Source organism: Coloeus monedula (assembly GCF_965178545.1).
Source record: "Coloeus monedula genome assembly, chromosome: Z".
Taxonomy (NCBI): Eukaryota; Metazoa; Chordata; class Aves; order Passeriformes; family Corvidae; genus Coloeus; species Coloeus monedula.
In genome coordinates this window covers 59,978,310-59,999,151 of record NC_138822.1, presented here as the reverse complement: position 1 = coordinate 59,999,151, position 20,842 = coordinate 59,978,310, and positions in this window count along the sequence as shown.

Below are 20,842 nucleotides of genomic sequence, written 5' to 3'. Positions count from 1 at the left end.
GGAGCAAAAGAGTGAGCGAATGGCTTTCATGGGTGCCTGGCATTTGGCCACTGTCAAACCATGACACCCTCCTCCAATGATGCAATGAGGGGAAATGCAATGAGGGCTTGTTTTTCACTTGGATTGGGTTTAAGAATTAACACTGAATAGCTCCATATCAACAAGTCCTTCTAGACATACCCCACTCTGCCTGGCTGCCCAAATGTGACTATTTTAAGGAGGAAAGGGTGTTGGTAGCTGCTGAGACAGATATCCTAGGAGAGAAATCTTTGCTCCTCAAAACCTGTGGGGATTCACAAAGAATTTAATCCCTTGAATTCCTGTCCTTTTGTTCTGGTACCAAGTTGTGTCTCCAGTGCTTGTAGACTTTGATTCAACTTGGTATTGAAACTTAAAAACAAGGAATAATTTTTTCTCTGGACACATTCCTGGACTTGAACTCAAGGGCCTTTGTTCTCAAGCATATGATGCCTCCTTCATGGCCTGTTACTGGAAAATACTGACTGTTTTCATGTTTGTGTACTCTCTCCTGTGGGATGATGGAGGGCAATGCAGTGCCAAGAGTCACAGAGGACTTTGTCAGCAACCTGGTGTCAGATTTGTGGGAGATTGCCTTGAGCAATCAGTTATTTGCCCCAAAATATTTCTTTGTGTCTATCCAAAATACTCTTGTCTCTCACAAAGTAATGAATGTGTGCATTAATTTCTCTCTTTTGACCTTCCCTCAAGTAGATTTAGTGGCCCATGGTTTCTATTGCCTGTTCTGTACCAGGTCAAATCCAAAATAAAGTATCTGTTACCAAATGCCCTGCTAATGTGCCAGCCACTGCTCTACCTTGATAAATGCCATTGGATTGAAGAAATTGAAATGTAATGCAAAGATGGTTAGAAGTTTATTGGGGTTTTTTTGGTACTTCCTACATTGTTTTGTTTGTTTGTTTGTCTCTTTGTTTGTTCGTTCATTTGTGGCTGGCAAGTCTATTACATGAGAGAACCTGGACTGTGGTTTGGCTAAACAAAATGCACAGCACAAATCCTTTGAAAAGGAAAAACTGAAACATTCTTATCAAGTTGTTTTCTGAGTTCCCTATGCTTTTTTTCTGCTAGCGATTAACCTGTTTCTGTCTAAAATAAGTTCTAAATGAGCATGTAAACTTCTCTTCAGAATTATTCAGGCAATGTTCCCAAAATTCAGGGGCTGAGGTATGATCCAAAATTTGTTAACTTGAGAGGAAAACTCACTTTGACTAAAGCAGATTCTAAATAAAACCTACAGAGAGTTCCTGAGCAAATCAAAACCAAGTAAGCATGAAATGTATTTGATCCAGGGTACTGTAAATGGAAATATGTTGTGATTATTGCTGGTAGACATGGGAAAAGAAAAAGGTATTGCAATAGTGCATATAACTGTACTTAATACAGCCAGGCCAGCCTCAGCTACCTAAATTGTTTCACACCAGTTTCCACAACTACAGGCTGGATCTTTCATAATTCTTGGGTGTTTTATTAAATTGGATTACACAGTTAGACAGCTGATATACCTCAGGCTATTAAACTGCAGAGAGGAACTCGTGTGCCAGACCATTCTTCCTGTTTACTGTGCCTGTATAGCAAACATCACAGAAAATGTGGACAGAAATTTTTATTTCAGATTCCCAACATAGCAACATTGTACCTGGGGCTGCAGAACATTACTCTGCAGTAATTGCTGCTTCACAGAGGGGGAACTAGAGTTTTTCTCCACTTTTTATGTATTTCCAAGGTATGCTTATTACAATACCCTGGGTTTTATAACAAACAGCTCCTATCAAAACACGTTTTTCACTGATCTCCACAGCTGTTTGTTTTTTGACGTGGATGGTTTTCAGGGAATCAGATCCTTATAAACAAACAGATTTTTGACTAGTATATGGAACATTGGAAGAGGAGTAAAGTTTGTCAAAAATGTTGGTTATTTTTCGAAGGTAGCAGTGTTCTTGGATGTCAGTCTATCAAACTGCGTGGTCCAGGATATATTTAAAACTTATAATACTATGGCTTAGTGTCTATGACTAGGGAAAATTGTGACTGACACAACCTTTATCTTGTCAACTGTATTACAAAAGGTGGTGAGGTAGCACTGCCAGCCTTGATGCTTTTGAATGTTTGCAAGTTGTTACTTGCAATGGTATATACTATAGAAAAACAAAAAGAAGAAAACAGCCCTAAATGCCATTGCAGGGACCAAAACTATGTGGTTTTGCTGTTTTCAGCTAAACAGTAATTGTCCCTCTGGAATGCACATGGATGGACATTGAAGCCAAGAGAAATCGAGGGCTGACTTCTTCCACTTGGTGAAAGTCTCTAAATAACCCAGAAATTCTGGTGCTGTGCTGAAAGAAAGGAATTGGCATTTTTACCAGGTGGGATTTTCTCTCCTTTGTGGTAACCTCTCAGTGCACGTTGATGGAAGAATTTGGGATGACCTCCTTGAGCATGTCTGAGAGGTGGAGTTGCAGTGAGGATATCTGAGAATGGCAGGAGCAAGATTTGGCACTTGGTGTGCTGTTCCCAGTCTCAAAGGCTTTGTAAGAGGGGAATTGGTGGCAAATCTGGGTAAGAAAATATTGCAAGTCGCTCAGAAGCTATAAAATCCTGCAGGGTGGGTGACAGTCACAGGGTGGCAGTCACCGGGGAGGTGCTGTGAATGTGACATGGGCATAAAGCTCTCTGGGAGGCTTTCACTGGTCTGTGCTGGAGCAGCATCACTGAAACCCAGTGCTGATGGGAGCAGAGGCACTCCAGCAGCAGGTGGATGTTCGCACAGCGCCTGTCGTCCCCTCAGGGGCTTTGACAGGCTGGAGATGGAGATGGGCAGAAACCCAGCGTGGGCAGTGCTGTAGCATGCCCTGGGCAGCACGGGCCCCGGGTGTGGGCAGCCAGGCTGGAAAGGCAGATGTGCTGGAGAGGCTCTGGACCAGGGTGCGTGCGAGGGGGTGGCTGTACCCTTGCAGCAAGGGTGGCCAAGTGCCTGTCAGCTGGGCTGTGGGACCAGGAATACAGCCAGAGGCACACACTTCTGGAGTACCTGCCTCCTGGAGGGTCCCTGCCTGCTCCCGGCACATCTCCAACAGGTCTGACAGTCCAAGGTCTGGCTTGGGGCTCCCGCAGTGCAGGGAGTGTTGGGTGCCTCGAGCCTGGACTATGCCCAGTGCCCTGAGGGGACAGTGTCTGGTGGGGAGTCAGAGATGGGCACGTGGGGAAGGCAGTGGCTGTTACTTGGATGAGGAGAAGGATGAGGGACTTTTTCCCAACACGTGCTACAGACAGAGCGTGGCAGGAGGGACATGGCAGCAGGGAACAGGAGCCACATCTGCTCCCCACAGTCGGGAAGGTTGCTTGGAAAGGCTGTGGGACCCCCGTCCTGGGCAACTGCCTGCTCCTGTTGGCCTGGCTGTGACACAGCAGCCTCAGCAGCCACCTCCAAAGTATATACTATAGAAATATAAAGAACTTCAGAACTCAGTGGCTGTCGCTGTCTGGTACAGGACAGAAGTTTTTATGGCTCATCACTTCACTGTCCACCCAAACAGGGCCCTCCATGGAGAAGAGAGACTGTCATCCTTAGGTACAGGAACAGAAGGTTCATGGGGTCAAGGAGCAATGAATGCCAGCTGCTGAAGGAAAGGTGTGAGGCAGAGTTACATACTGGAGACAAAGCCACTATGAAATTCCAGGGAATTCATGAAAATATATGGGATTTTGCTAAAAAGAAAGTTATACCTGAGCCCAGAGAAGAGCCTGAATGGGGAAGGGCAGTGGCAGCAGAGGAGCACTCGTAGCTTTACATTGTGTTATTTGTTCCTGCTTTATGCTTCCAAAAAGAAACAGTTCAATACACTTTCATTAGGTCAGCTGGACACCCAAGAAAACATATCACAGCCTTGTTTACAGGGAAAAGCCCTGGCATTCGCCCTTCAGGAGAATGAAGGCTTGAACTTCATCATCTATGCAATAAACTTGGAACATTTTAAAATGATTTTTTAAATGATAATTTGAATTATAGAAATGAGAATTACTAGCAATAGTGCCTGATAATAACAATTTGAGATATTTCAATCAGTTCATTAGCTTTTCTTTTGTCAAATAATTGGTGGGAAACACTGGCATTAAACTAATTATGGTAATTTTTCTCTATTTTTAACTGTGCTTCAGTAATTACGAACAGTATTTCAAAGGGCTTTGAGATAACTATTTGTTGGGGTTTTTAGGAGTTCTCCTGTTTCCTTTTTCTCTTAAAGAATTTTTCCCGTACATGTTGCCAGGGGGACAAATTACTGGATGCTTCAGAAAAACAGAAGACCTGGCCAGAGGGGGAGGGGTGCAACTGGCTACTCTCTTTCACCTGGGGGTTGGGTACAGCACCCCAGGCTGGCTGCTGTTCTCAGGGTTCTAGGGGAGAGAGGCTGCCATCGTTGTGGAGGGAATTCATCAGCACTGCAGGCTTCTGCTTTTTCAGCTGCCTTCCTTCTACCATGAGTGGAGCCTGCTCACTGGAGCAGCTGTTGCACCGGGACCCTAACACCCCACCTCACTAAGAGAGGGATCTTTTCACCATCTGCTCGGGTGCCTCAGGGAGAGACCCCGGGATCCCAAGCCCGCCTTCCCTGCCCCGCTGGGAGCCGGGCTGCGGCCGCCCTGCCCCCGCCGTTGCTTGGAGCCTTCGCTGCTCTGTAGCCCCGCACGCCCCGCCTGCCCGGACCTCCGGGGGTTCTCACCGCAGCTCCGGAGTTCGATCCATCTCGTCTGCCACCCGGGATTTGTGCTCGTCCCTGCTGTTCCTGCTGTTCCCGAGGGTCCGGCCGGACACCGGGATCGGCTGCCCAGGGGTTTGTGAAGCCTTTGTCCCATCCCTTCCCGGGATCCCAGGCCGCCAGTGCCGCGTGCTCCCCGAGCTCGCTCCGGAGCGCCCCCTGCAGCCGCGGGGGAACCATCGCACCTGCCCTGCTCACCGGGAGCCGCCAGCGCCCCTGCCGGCTGCGAGCGGAACTGCACCCGAGGGGAAAGGGCCCGACAGCCCAGAAGGCTGGGACTGGGTTTGTGATTGTTTGCTGTTACTGCCATGGTTATTGTTGTTTGTTTGCCTTGTTATACACACATAGATATATAATAGTAAAGAACTGTTATTCCTGTTCCTCGTATCTTTGCCTGAAAGCCCCTTGATTTCAAAATTACCATAATTCGAAGGGAAGGGGGTTGCATTTTTCATTTCAAGGGAGGCTCCTGGCTTCCTTGGCAGACACCTGTCTTTCAAACCAACACACTATTTCAAAAGGAATGATAGTTGCCCTTGTTCCTTGCCATCAGAAATGGCACAGGCACCCCACCTTATGCCAGGGACAGTCCCAAAATATTTCATAATCCTGTTGGATTTGATGAACTCAGTGGAGTGTGGCTCTGGGAAGATTCAGAATCCTTTTGTCAGATCAGAATTAAAATTTTGCCTCCTGTGTATTATGTGGCTTATGAAGGATCAGGGGAGGCAGGGATGTGTACTGCATCCAACCTGGGATGTTTTCCTGTGAGGGTTTTGGTCTGTGTTGAGCTATGAAGGTGGCAGCACTCTGCAGGCTCTTGTGGAAACAGCATCAGCCTGCACAAAAGCCCAAAGCGCATCTGAGCAGAATAATGAATTTTTTTCTCTACAGCACAGATGTGCTGCTTCATGACAGCCACTTCTCCAAGTGTTTTAGTGGTACAGGGCTGAGGCAGAGCTGGAAAAAAGGTCAGGGGACAGATGACACTGTGGGGACTGCTACTGACCACCAGCCTCTGGCCTCTGTCCCCATTTCTCCTGTGGGACTTTAACCTCTCTGGCATTGGCTGGGAGGGAAATGAAGAAGGGCAGGAGCCATCAGGGGATTTTTTCAAGTGTGTCAGGGATGGAGTGGGTTCAATTCCTGAACCAAGCAGGGGCAGGCAGAACTGGACCTCACTGGTGAGCAGCAAGGAGGGGCTGCTGGGGAGGTGACAGTCACTGGCTACAGTGACCATGGTCAGCGTCCAAGGAGAGTGAGGATTTGGGAGCAGCAGAGGACATGCCCCAGACTTTAGGAGAAGAAGAAAACTTTGACATGTGCTGAAGCAAAACTAAAGTAAGGGGGCAGGGGAAGGTGTACGACACAGGGTGCATTGGTGCAGGGCCTCAGTGTAAGAGCAGATGTTTTCCATGGGACAGAAATTCCAGCACGCTGGTAGCTTCAGTGTTAAGAGCCAAATCTTCAGATGAAAAGCCAACTATTAAACAAAAAGCACAATCATACCATCAGTTCAGAGATCTGCACTCTTTTGTTTTGCAGCACATACATCTAAAATCACGCCTCTAAAATGTGGGGAACACAGGAAGTAAAGTTCACGTGCTTTAAGTCTTCATTCTTTCTTGTGGGCCGAGCTCCCTGAATAACTCACTTCTTCCCGACACAGGGCCAGCAAGTGACTCCCATGGTACACTACATACTCGTGTCAGGAGGTGCTTGATGTGCAGCAGAAGTGGAGACAAAGCTGGACAAAGTCACTGCCACTGGAATAAGGAGGGGACCAATGTACAGACAGCCCCACAGGTGTTCAAGGTGCTTGTTTTAAAAGGGAGATGCACTATAAAAAGTATTGAAAGGAAAAATCTCAGGCACAGGCAGAAGTAAAAACCCCAAACAAAACCTCCCAACAAAATGTTTCAGTTCAATCTGACCAATGAAAATGCTTCTCTAGTGAAAATAACAATTTTGCTTGGGGAATTTATTTTTTAATGGCACTGTATTTCTTACCAGTGTTTTTTGGGTAATAGCTCCCAGTGGTCTTTATTAGGTATTAATTTCCTAGAAACTATTAATAAGACACTGGTAAGTCCCTTAGGTCGTGCTGAAAAATCTCATTGGAAATAATTGGAAAATCATTTTAGTTTTATATGTATATATACACTGGAAAGAAACAGATACACCTCTAGGGACCATTGTCAATCCAATTACTTTGAAATTTCTCAAAACAATGATTGAATTGCTCTTATCTGCAGTCATTTGTCTACACCTTTGTGAGTTCCTGAACTAAATGTTGATGATACACTCCAGTACATTAATATTTGTTTTAGAATGTGGCGTTAGATCCAAGCCTTCACTGATGGCAGTAAAAGCTTTGGTTTGGAATTGGGGTATTAACCAATATGTCCATGAATTGGTGGATGTAGAAGTTGAAGGGGTTTTGTTCTAATTTCTAATTTTTTAAGACTGCAAAGTGTCCAAGCCTACAGACAGTTCATGCTGTGGAAATGCCACTTGGCTTTCCTGCTCCAGCCACAGCTCATTTCTCTGCCCACAAAACCAAGTCTTTCTTTAAATACAGTTCTCATTTTCTGTGCCTCTTGCCAAGCAGCTCCTCAGGGCAGCACTCCCAGGAAGGGTCCAGCTTCACTCCCTCTCTCCATTCCTGAGCAAAGCCCTCCTGCCATCCACAGGGATGGGGCCAGGGGAGCTGCAGGGTGGGGCAGGACCACCTGGCCTGGGGAATCCTGAGCATGGGCCATCCAGGAAGGGGGGACACAACTCCCTGGGATTGCCCTCCCCTGGTTAAAGAGGTTTCTCCACAACTGAGATATCCCTTCACTCTTGGAGGACCTTCCGTGGTTATTGGGACCTGAAGAACCCAAAGGAAAGAAAAAGAACTAAGTAACAGTATTACTAAAAGCCCATACATGAGCTCTGTTAGTGACTGACAGGTGGGTAAGCATCTCATTTCTTGTCTTTATTTTCTAATTAGTAGAACGGTCAGTAGGCAAAACAAACCTCATCGCTCATCTTTTTTAAGATTTGGTTGCAAGTTTGCCCCAAACCCAGGGCATTCCCCTGCCTTCAGTGCAGGTGTATACACTGTGGCTACAGAGAGGTCCAGAACACTGCAGTTTTGTTTACCTGCTTCCATGGCAATGCTTTTTTCTTTAAAACCCCCAAGCTACAGTAAAAATTCAGAAAGAACCCTTTATACCTTCTTGCAGAACAAATGCAATCAGTATGCCACCAACTCTCATGAGCTGAGAGGTGTTTAGAATTATTTGATAACTAAATTGCTGATGGTACATCTAGCCCAACCATTTATTAAAATCATTGCACTGTTTTCCCTCCACGAGCAGAAAAACAGAATAAAAGGTGCAGTAGAAGTGTTTTGCAATTATGGTGCATAATGCTAGCTTTAAATAACCGAAATAATGTGTTTTTCCCATCAATATCCTTACACTGAGTCTGTGCTGGTTGCAGCTGCCTGCCTAGTGAAATTAGGTGGATCTAGTTGCTCATTTGCATACCCTAATGTTCTGATAAACCGCTTGGCTTTTGCTGCCAAACAGCTCTTACAGCCAGGCAAGGGGGTTCATTTGGGTATTTTTTACCTCTGCCTGGGTCTGCAGGCACATGAGCAATTGGTGTTGAAACCTCTAAACCTCCTAATGACTAAAACATTTTTAAAAACTTGGTTTGGAACAAAGGAGAGCCAATTAAAGCACTATGTTTTGCCACAGAGTTAGAAAACTACACAGATGCCTCTGTCCTACTCGCTACAGAAACACTGAAATAATACCACAGGTCAGTGTGAGGCAGAAAGCTTCTCTCTGAGGTTCTGGAGATCTGGGGCAGGAGCAGAAACACACTGCCTATAGCTAAGGTTTAAGGGCAGGTAGTTAAAGGGGTATTAAAGCCCCTTCCTGGGGCAGCCAGTAAAGGCTGTGGCATTTTCAGTAGCCTGAAAAACATTTATTTTGATGGGACTGTCCCTCAGACGCACCTCAGGAGGAGGACCAGCATCCCCAAGGATGTGTAAACCTTAAAATTCAAACTTCAACCTCAGCCTGAACCCATTCCTCTCTGCCCTGGTCCCTTTGTTTTCATGCACACAGAGATACCAGACACTGATTTGAAACCTTTGTGGTTTGATCCTTCTCCAAAAGCAGCCCCAAGCAGAGTTACATAGATTTTATTTAACCTGCCTTAACTGCTGTTGAGGGGGATGTAATTTGACTGTCCCTGGAAAACCAGAGACAGCTGAGAATCTCAAAAGTTTGCAACCTGAGAGATAAAGTGAATTATTGGCAAAACCAGTTTCTCATGGGTTTTCCTAAATTAACTTCTCTCCCTCTCAAAATATGCACACAAGGATAGTTATATAAATGAATGCAATTGGATGACAAGCACAGCAATGCCACTCTAATTTAAAAATTAAAATTGTCTGAAATGGAAAGTTAAATTGGATGCAATTAGTGCAGCCTAAACAAAGAAACTTGCTTAGAGCTACACTGATTTAACCTTACCAGGACTCCTAGTGATGAGTGTGATGGTCCCTGCTAAGCCTGCTGAGCATTCCCTGGACCTCTGCGTGGCCCTGTCCTTCTTCAGGGATGATTTTTTTCCAGTTCCTTCTTTTTGTGTGGGAAGGCATGACCTCTAACATCAGCCTATTTACAGAATAAAAAAGAAACCATGACAGGCAGCCTGGTGCTTTCAGTGGCAAACTTTTAGTTTGGAATTGCTGGCTAGACTTTAATGAAAAGAAAAAAGAGGGCTTGGGGTAAGGGGGGGAATATTCCAGGATTTTAACCCTTCCTCTTTGACAGTCCTCTTTTTAGCCTGGTTCTCTGATGAAATGCACAATACACAGTTTGTATTTGTCCTCCTCCCACTGCCATTCAGTTTCTGAATTTAACAGACTGAATTTGAAACAGTGACTTCAAAGGTTCCAAATACTGCCTTAAATCCACAAATTTAGGAGAAAAAAAAAGAGAAAGGGAGAGACCCTAACCCTTTAGTAAAAGAAGAGATGACAGTAACTTTTCCCCAGGGGAGTGGTCAGAGTACCAAGAACTTCATTTTCCTTGGCACAATTTCCAGGTTTGCAAAACCTGGAAGTTTTCGAGAGGCTCTGGGCAATTCTCTTTGCTTCAATTCTCTTACAGTCACTTGTACTTGAGACTTGACTGTCCTGCTCTCTTGAGCTTTCCCCTTTTTCCCCCACCATTATTTTTCTCCTCCTCCCTAAGGAGAACTAAATTAGGTACAGAGAACAAGGAAGGTGGTACATTCTTTGATTTTTTTTTTTTCTCATCCAGGTTGCGTTAATGCAGCTTCACTGCTGGACCACATCATCTTGTGTTAGGAAACGTATGAATGGATAATTGGAAACAAACACATACAAACCATTTCTAAACCAGAAAGCATCAACAGGAAAGAAAAGGAATTTTTATTTTCTACTGGTTGCTTTAAAAGGGGATAAAGGGACACGATTTTGGACTGACTGCATGTGAGTCAAACCTCTTGTAACAGTCTTGTTTTTAACTCATATACAATCTTACCTTTCTTTAAAGGAGTGTAAATTGCCAGCTGACAATGCTGTTTCAAAACAAAGACTTATTTCCTTTTTACCCTTTTGCAGGGAAATGCAGGAAAACCCTGACAGATTTGTAGATTGTCTACAAATGTTCTATGAAAAGTCTTGAGTGATCACTAATATATATTGTCGTGAACAGTCAAGCACTCTGAAAATTGTGCTGGACAAGGCTTTCCCATCTTTGTTTTGAATCAGAGCATCACAGAATTGTTTAGGTTGGAAAAAAAAAATTGAGGTATCAGCCAAATTTTTATCCAAGCACTGTCAAGCCCACCATGAGACCATGGCTCTAAGTGCCACATCTCCATGTATTTTAAATCCCTCCAGGGATGGTGACCACCCCCCTGCCCTGGGCAGCCTTTTCCAGTGTTTGACTCAGTGGATAAATCTGGGCTTGTATCTCCTCATGACATTTTCCTACTTCAACATTATTTTTTACAGATCTTGGGAAATGCTCATATTGAATTAATACCCTTTAAAACTTGCTTCATGAAAGGCAATCTCACAGTATATAAATCTGTACTTAATTTGGGCTTTCTTCTGGCTTGTTTTCTTCTCTTCTGGTTTATGGAAAAGAAAGACCTCAGATGTTTTCCTGTGTTGTTTTTAACCCTTTTTCCTTTTGCACTTGGCCTTCTCAGTTAAGAACTCAAAATGCCTTTGAAAATGTAACAAATTGTGGACAGTGCTGCTGAAAAGAAGCAAACAAGCTCAAAAACCAGGAGCTGGGTGCTGTTCAATGCGGTCTGCGCTCAAGATCATTAATATAAAAAGGACAAAAAGGTGATTGAGAGACTGCAGCCTGCTCTGAAGAGGCAAAGCAGGCTGCAAGGGGATGGTGGACACTTGCAAAGTGGTGAAGAAAGTCTTCCTGGTGGTATGAACTGTCCTGCCCAGTGTTGATGTCACCCATGGCAAAACTGCTCAAGCTTCTGCAGGAGTGAATGGAACTCCAACATTTTCAATTTTTTTTCAGGTCCTTTGTCAATATGTTTTATTTCAAACTCTCCAGTTTCCCCCACCATGCTCTTGATTCTTTTGCACCCTTTGTTCTCCCTCTCCCCCCGTTACTCTATGTGCTTGGGCTTAGGGCAACACACCCCATCTATTTTATTCATCCATCACAGAAAGAGGCACACAACTCCTGTCATTTATGTGAGGTGGGTTTGCACTATTCTACTTCATTAACAGTCTGATCTCTGGGAAGGAGAAAGCTCTTTAGGTGCTTTCAGCACATTAATAGAGGGGCTGAGAGCTGTGCAGCAGCAGCAGCAGCTCAGTTGTGCCCTGGCAATGACGAAGCACTGAGGTCTTGAGGTTAAAGCACCAGACTGGGACCTGTACTCTAAAGGATCACCCCCATTAGCTTGTGAAGGGACCTCTCTGGAATTCTGTTTCCTCAGCACTAAAATGACTCTGGTGATATTTGCTTGCTTGATAAAACACTTCCTGCAGAGGGATGGGCTGTGTAAGAGGTGGGTGACCTTGCTGTGGAATGGGTCCTGGGGATGCATCCGAGGGTGGTTTCAGTTTGCATGATTTGTGTTTGCCTGATCCCAAAGAGGATCTGTGTACTACTGCTTTGTGTGTGGAAATTTGTGTTTCTTCCAGGGTAGTGACAACTTTTTAAAGTATGTCAGACAGGTGCATGTGGAGTGTGGAAAGCAGGGCAAGTCACTGTGCAGAGGTTGTTGCTAAATGAACTTAAATCATTACTGATTTAAGTCAGAGCCCTTGATGGGTGCCAACACCACTCTCTTTTTGATTATACTGTAATGGACCTGAATATGCTGCCTTTTCATTTTGTACATGCTAAATCCCAGACTGAGTTAATCACACGACAAGTCTGTTTTCAGTTTAGGGGGCTTTTCCATGTTTTTCCTTTTTTTTTTTTTTTTAAACATGTCAAAGCATTTTCTGTCTTTACGGCCCTTCACATCTTCCTATTTTTTTGTGATTTGAATGATTCATAAGAACTATCACTTTCCATGCAGAGTACACAGGAAACTTTTCCATTTGAGTCACTGACAATCGTACAAAAGTCAAAGCCACTGTTTTGAAATAACTCATGCCAGAAGAAAACTTAGTGGTTTGTTTTTGCACCTGTAGCTTTAATTCAGTGTTCTGGGAACAGGAGTCACCATAACCCTCTGCATTCTCGGTGGGTTAAACAACTGCTTCTGAAGAAAAATCACAGAAGCTGTTGTGTAAGCACAGTGCAGCAACACCTGCTCCAGGTGTGTCTGTGTCCTGCTGCAAACACCCCTGAAAGGGGCAAAGGCTTCATGCATGGTTTTAGAAGCTTTCCCCTTCCTCCTCCCCAGTCTGCCTCTCTGAATTCCTTGTACCAGGCTAAAGCAGTTCTTACTTCACACAAACATAAGAGCTCGGTGTTCTCCTCTTCTTCACAAGGACATTCAACCTTCATCCTCATCCTTTCCCAGCAGGTAATGCTCCCTGATTCTCACCACATTACTTTGGAGAGGGAAGGTACTTGTCACTTTTTCTGTAAATGAAGAAATTAAGCACAAAGCAAGGCAGAGCCACGTCTAAACTGAATGCAGAATGTAGGTGCAGAGTTTCACAGGACCCATTATTTAGCTTTAAACTGAGGTGCTGCCCAAATGCATCTCCTTCCAGCCCTCTTCCAGCTTCATGCTGCTTTCCTTGAACTAATGCCCAGTGCTCCTGAGAGTATGTTCAGCTAGTTCAGGTCACAAATCAATCTAGAAATATACTCAAATAAAAAAAAAAAAAAAAAAAGAAAATCAAAATACCCCACTGCCCACCTGACCACACCGGCACTTGGCATGGTGTAAGAGGTGCTACAGGTACCAAGGGCTAATGGGCTAGGGGATAGAAGTAGACTGTGACTTCTGCTTTGAGCATTAGCACAGGGAGTGTCAAGCCTTATTCCCCAAAATGTGTTGTAGTGAAGATACAGGTCTCCAATGGCATCCCCAGTCATGGCTCAGGCTCCTTGGCTTCCTTTGAAATGTGCCAGAGAAAAGAGGCAGACGCTCCCATCCAGCACCCATGGAAACTGGCACAATGCATTCACTTGTTGTATGCCCTGAAAGGATGCCCATGTCAGGAATAATAACTTATTTGGGCCTGAACACAGGAGAAATGATGCAGATTTGCACACTTGGTCACTATTTTCTCTAAACGTCAGCTCACGTGCTGTTTTCTTTCTCTCGTACTCTGACCTCTGTATCAACACGGATTTCATCTGACTCAGACTCGGTACAGATGGAGAGCTGTCAGCTGTCCTGTAAATGACAGCCTGCCTGTCCCTTGCATAAAATACCACAGCTAATGAGGTGGATAATTATGTCTATCCCACCCCCACTACCCTTCCAAGAGCCAGCAAGCTTTCAATTAGGGAAAAGCCAAGGAAGGAAGATGTTGAAAATCCTGAAGACTCTGGATGAGCACAAACATCACCGAGAAGTTTCACAGAGGCGGGAAATGAACACCTCAAAAGAAAAATGCTGTTCCTTCTCTGGTCCTTAGTCCTCGTGCATTTTTGAAGTTGCCAGAGCTCACACACCTTCCAACTCCCCTGCAAACCTCATCACAACTCTAGATAGACAGAAGAAGTCCAAAGGGAGCATTTTTGATGATAAAGGGTAAGACATCAGCACACAACTAAATGGTTGGTTCTGGGACATATTGAGTCTGATGAGAAAATGAAAACAGGGAAATCTTAAGTTCAGCATGAGGAGATTTGGCACATTCTCAGCCTTTTCTCTCAACACATTAATTAGTCACTTGTTCCAACAAGGCGGGGGGGGGGGGGGGGGGCGGGCAGGAGAGTGATTCAAACTGGACAACAGCGTTGGCACAAGAACAAATGGGTATCAACTGGCTATTAAAAGCTTAGGATGCAATTTAGAAGATGATTTCTAATTGTCAGAGGGAGGAGGTTATAGAATAGCTCTCCTAATAGAGGTGAGAACAGAAAACTTGGTGTTGGACAGAACTTGATGCAATTTATGACTGGGATTATAGGATTTTCTTTCCTGACCCAAGGAGTTCCTGCCAGTTTGTTACTCATTTCCACCTCCACAGCTACAATATCTTTGTCAAAAACACTTGGGCGCTCAGGGGTGTCCCTGCTCTGTCACGTTAATGTGAATGGAACAGAAACTGAGAAAAAGCTCTGCCCAGAGACTGCTTTCTTTTCAGGTAGTGACAAGACCGATGCAACATCAAGATGCTCTGTAGCCTCTCAGCTGCCCTGTGTAGTATTTGGGCACTAGATACCAGCACCCCACGCTGAGATCAGAGTGGAAAGGAATGGAGGAGCCAGACTGAGTTTGTGCTTAGCACTGAGGACTGGGCTGTGACAGCAGCCAGGGAAAACCAGGGTCTGTTTAATGTGCCTTATCTGTACTGACTATTGATCTTGCTGAGGGCAAGTGATTCTTCTTTACCCTCACATGGCTGAATTCCCTCAGCTCTAGGAAGCTATGGGGGAGCACAGGGAATATATGTATGTGCACAGTGAATTTTCCTCAGCCTCTTGAGTAACCACCGAGTGCTTGAAATATCACCAGGAAGCAATAAATCTTGGCAAGCTTCTTACAAATTTCTACTTCCTTTCTTTTTTCTCATTATTTCTCTTTTATTTTTTTACCCTTATTTTTTAATCCTTATGATTTCTGGCCTCTCATTTCAGGTCATTCTAAATCACACCCAGGGCTTTCTGTAGGCACTCTATACTTACGCCATGAACCGGTTTTCTTTTCCTACTCTTAAAAAAAACCATGGCAAAGTTTTACTGAGAGAGAGAGAGAGAGAGAGAGAGACTTTATTAGCACAGAGGCACAGTTTTGCTGCTGTTCTGATGAAGCAGAGGATGCCAACATGACTGAACAAGAGGTAGAATTTGGTGTGCTTTTCTGCAGTGTGACCACCCTGGAAGAATATTTGTACAGATGCTGCTAAACACGTTGTTCTTGACGTGCACCTAATTTTCTGAAGCCAGCCTGGGTTAGATTCACTTAGTGGAACAACAGTGAGAAGAAATGCTCGTGTTCACTCTCATCGCTGCCATTCACGCCCTGCTCATGTTCCCTGCCTTTATCACTGCTGATACTGGACATGAATGTTCCTCTGGCACGTGGGACATATCTTTTTCTATCTCTGCTGCCTTGCAGCCCACTGTGTGGGACACAACCCTGCTGTGACTACTGGCAGAACAGAAAATGGGGCAATCCTGCCACCTTTTTGCTTGTTTGTTGGTCAAGGGTTTTTGTTCTCTGTTAGGATAAGTACCCAGGAGTATTCAAGCTAAAGGGCGAGTAAACTCCTTAGAAAAAGCCATCATCAGTTTTGTTTGCAACATCTTCTATGTGCTGTCTCTGAATATTAAGAAACATAATAAAAATTTTCTGACTTGCAAAACTTTGATAGATACCCCACTGCATCAAAACAATATCAATTAATGGCTTTAGGTACCTGGTAACTCTGTCTTGGATGTGGAGCAGAATCATCCAGATAATCATCTAAACCCCTCAGTGGAGCTCAGCCTGAGAGTCCTCAACTGGAGAGAGAGAAACCTCCCGAAACAGCAGTGTTAACCTGCTGAGTTGTAACACAGATTCGATGCACTTCACTTTTGTGCTTGTGCTTCACTTGTTCCGTGGCTCTGGATGAGTAGAAGTCCCTTGGAGCTCCTCAGTCTCCTCCTCCAGCACCATGTAAGGCAGTCTTCTTTTCTTCTAATGTAAATCATTACAGATAATTTGGAATTTGAGAAATCCAGTGGAATGGCACCAGCATAAAATTATTCCCCACATTTAGAGTCAGCAAGGTCAAGTTGTTAAGAAAATGTTATGTCTTTGTTGGACTAAGACATCACTGAAAACCAAAGACATAATATTTTCTATATCTACATTCTTCCTAATTGCTTCCCAGAGAGCAAAAAGTTCAAGCTTCAAAATGTTCACAAGTAATATACTTTGCAGATAGCTTCTTAAGAAAATAAGGGATGTGAAGCCAAGAACACTACAAAAATGGGGGCAAAACCATAAAGACATGTTAGGCAGGGGTTGAGAGGACTATTAGTTTCATGCATGTGACATAAATCTCTTTTAGGCTAGGTTTAATTTGAGTTTTCTGAAGTTCACTTTGTTCAGCATCCTGCAGGCATTCCTTCCATGTGGTCTGGCAGATCAAGGCTGCTTCTACACAGTCAGGAAGTTTCAATCAGTATTTTACAGCATTTCCTGAACTTTTAGAGGTGTTTAAAGTTATGTTTTTACTTCCTGAGAAGGCAAACAGATGACACTTGCTCTCCTTTGTCATGAAAGGATAAACAGCTGTAAAAGCTGTTTCTTCCTTCCAACCTAATGTGTTTTACGTCACAAAGAGAACTTGGAAGGGAGAGTGAAACTGTATTATGCAATTTAAAATATAGTGTCTGTGCATTTTAAGACCTTCACCTATTCTATTCTATTCTATTCTATTCTATTCTATTCTATTCTATTCTATTCTATTCTATTCTATTCTATTCCCATACTTACCTAATCCTAGGCATGATGACCTGCTCTAGTAAGGCACACCAGCTGAGCAAAACTTACTGGGGGGGGGGACACTTCACCCTCACATGAGCAGTCATGTGAGCTCTCAGTGTTTCATTCTTTTCCTCTATTTAACCTGAAACCTCTCTGATTCAGAAATGCAGAACTTTTGAGGTACTTTATATCAAAGAAGATACACATAGCACAGAAGTACCTTCAGCCACTGGGACCTGTACCTGGATGAACATAATTCTGACACTCCTCAGGCTGTCCAGTTTAATTAAAGGTACTTGTGCTCTGTTCTTTCTTGTTCTCTGCTTTCTCTGATATTTATGGGAAAGCAATATTTTTAAGTGTTTTGCCCAGAGGAATAGTCAATTTACACAAAGAACTTCACCTTCTACTGGTAAAATTTTCCAAAACCCTTACTGCCACCTGTTCATTGCATACATTGCTTAATTTTATTTATTTTTTTTTTTAACTCTGGTCTTACAATCATTTTATAGAAAAGTCAAAAAAAATTTTCCCAGAAGTGGTAGCAGTACAGAGTGTATTAAAAAGTAGTATTGTGATTTCTGCTGCTCTGTAGGGGAAGGCTCCTATAGAATTAGGGTTTATATGTCATTTATCCAGAGAGTGTACACAGCAAGTTGAGTGGGACAGGTGAAGAAAGAGACGATTCAGACAAGAAATCCCCCTCTTTTAGGCAAGCACAAACAGATGAAAATTCTGAGAGGCAACCTGTGTCACCCACAAAACGCATAATTCTGAAATATTAAATATGGCACACCCATTGCAATTCAGCATCTTTCACTCTTTAATAACCAAACAAGTTGGGCATTACAAGGAAAGCCAGGACCAAGTGCATCACTTTAACAGTGTCTCATTTTTAAACTGTATCTCCTTTTTTCAAACTTTCTAATTAATTCCTTTCCAGTTTATGCATTGCAAAATATGAAACCAGGACAATTTACATACTGACATGGGCCATAAAATAGTCACTGAATAACAATGAAGTGATAGCAAAGGGGAGCTGGAGCACATCCCTTGTCAGATGCTTTAACTTTGTATCTTCATCACTCGGCCCTTCTGCCCTAACATGAACATCTACTTGGCTTTTCTGTAAACAACATCCTTGAGTCCATCAATCACCAGGGAGTGGACAGCTTTTACAAGCTCATGATGGATTTTTCCAGGCTGACAAATGGGTCATGCACTGCTTTTCACTGAAAGTGCATTTTACAGGCTAAGGAATTAGCTGATAAAGTGGTTAGCAGTGGCGTTGCATAATGAAAGCCAGCAACTTTAGAAGGCTTGAACTTTCATTAAAGTATTTTAGAAAAAGCCTATTTCTGCAAAAGCATTCTGTTTGGCAGGATTTCTGCTTTTATCTTTCCTGTTTTTCTTGATTTCTTTTCTTTTTGCAAATACAGAAGCATCTGTCTGATTTTTTTGCTAGTTACTCACAAACTCGATGTTACTTAGGATTCTTGCCTTCAACGGCAAGCTGATGTACCTCAGTGATGATGCAGCCCTAAAAAGCTGCAGTGTCCCTTATATATTCCCCTGGGATTGTGTTGTGAGTGTGAAGTAAGCAGTAATATATGAATTAAAACGGAGTGAACAAAGCAGTTTCAGTTCAATGCACTCACAGTAAAGTTTTCCACTGAAAATTGCAGGGTTTTGGTCACACCAGGCTTCTGCCATACTTTCTGTGGCATAGTGTGACATGTTTTATGTGGATTTACTCTTGAAAACCTGACTCCTTATTTCCTTTCCTTCTTCCCTGGTAAAATGTTAACTCTTTTTAGCAATGCCACATCTCACAGGTAACTTCAATTACAGAGAGTTACAAAAGGCAGCACAGGTTTCAGCACAGATCCTGGTGATGTTCATACAATTGGGATAGTGCAGTGAAACTGTTTTTTGAATACAGCAATCACAGGGAAGCTGATCAGCAGCTGGGGTTGTTGGTGGTGTTTATTCTTGTGTCAAGTGTTCTGCAAGATACATAAATACTCCAGACTGTGTTCTTGATTATTTGAATATCTGAGGACCGATTTTTCTTTGTTTCTAGAACTGGCTGCTTGATATACATTAAAAAAACATTCTGCCTTTGAGTCCAAAACAGAAAAAAAGAAGACCATGTCCTATGAGACAGTCTGGCTTTGTAATTTCTGCTTGTAGAGAAAGAAAAATGGGTGAATGAAGTGCTGTGATCACAGTTTTCACAAAGCACTGAATCACTCCGTCAGAAGCCAGTAAAATGTTTAGCCAAAGTGTGCTCTGCATAGTGAGTATCTTCCCTTTGCCTTGGGGCACGTTTACAAAAGTGCTTTGGGAAAGACGTGTTTTCAAGTTTTCTAACCACACTCACAGCTTCTTGCTTCCTTAGATTCTTAAATAAAAGAATAGTTATAGCACTGTAGGCTACCAGATATTTTGAGGCAGAGAATCCTATGTTTTATCTGTTAATGAGTTTTTGAGGCCAGACAGTCTAATTAGATAACCTATTCTAACCTCTTCAGTAGAAATATCATGACAGAGGTGGTGTAAGTGCACTTACAGCAACGATGAGAGAGAATAATTTCTGTCAAATATTGACATCTCTTTAATGTTCAAACATTGCACAGTAAAGATTCAGAATGGATTTCCAACTGAAAATAACAAAATGGGAAATGGAAACAAGAAATAGTAAATAGGAACAGCATTTTCTTCTCTGTATTTCCAAATTAAATGGAAACTGAATAGGACATGCAGGCATGAGATGCAGATGAGATGGGAAAGGGATAACTAGAATAGAAGATGGTCAATTGAGCAGGCCATTCATGTGCAGAGCTCCTTCCTCTGTAACAGTGAGAGGTGAGCATGCCTTCAATGTAAAGCATTTTGTTGCTTCCTGTGATAGACATTTATCTCATTTTTTTATTGGGAAAACCACTACTCAAGCCAATATTACGACAGTAATGTGCAATATATATGCACTATACTAACATGTAATAACTATATTTGTACATATAAATACAAAATGTAGTAATGTATAATATAATGGGGAGTCTTTATTCTGTATCTACCAAGTGCAGAGGAGTATTGTTTCTGTCTCACCTCAGTTAAAAAAAAAAACCAAAACAACCAACCACTTACACTGTTAAATAATAATAATAATAATGACTATTATTAGCACAATAGTAAATTTAACACCCTTCTTGATCTGGACTTAAGAGATTACTTTGACCTCAAAGAGAACTTCCTGTTTATTTTTATACTATCTTGAAAGTGAACTTTTTCCAATCAGAAACCATTTTTTTCCCAACTACTATAAATAAAATGGAATTTTACTTAGAGGAGGAGAAAGTCAGTAGTTCTGCTCCTGGGAACAACATCTGACAGCAGCACTTCCTTTTGTAGAGCTGTACACCTGTTTTAGAGAATCTGAGACTGACATAACACAAGGGAAAGCAGCAAGTTTCAGTTTATATTTCACAGAGTTTACCAAGCGATGCACAGGAAAACATAAAACAGAAAAAACCCTAGGAGTTCATTTTACCATTGAGTTCCACTGACTTTCCTCTCCAACAGCTGCACTTGATTCTGCACTGCCTTTCCACCACAAGCTCAGCAGAGTGGTTTTAATACTGTAATTCTCAGCAGTGTATTTGGCCTCGGTGTGTAATTGCTGAAGAGAAGCCAGAACAATAACATGAATCACACGATCTGTGAGTCAGCACTGAGCCTGCCGTGGCTTCCGACCAAACGACGGGAGTTAAAAATGGGAGCAAATGTCTGACTTGTCACAACGGGCAAGAACTGCCAGAAACAAAATGGGAGCCTTCAGAAGGTGAATATTAGCACCAAGGCTGGCTCAGAGGCAGCCCCTTGCAGCCCACTTGGACTGGTTTGTAGAGATGCGA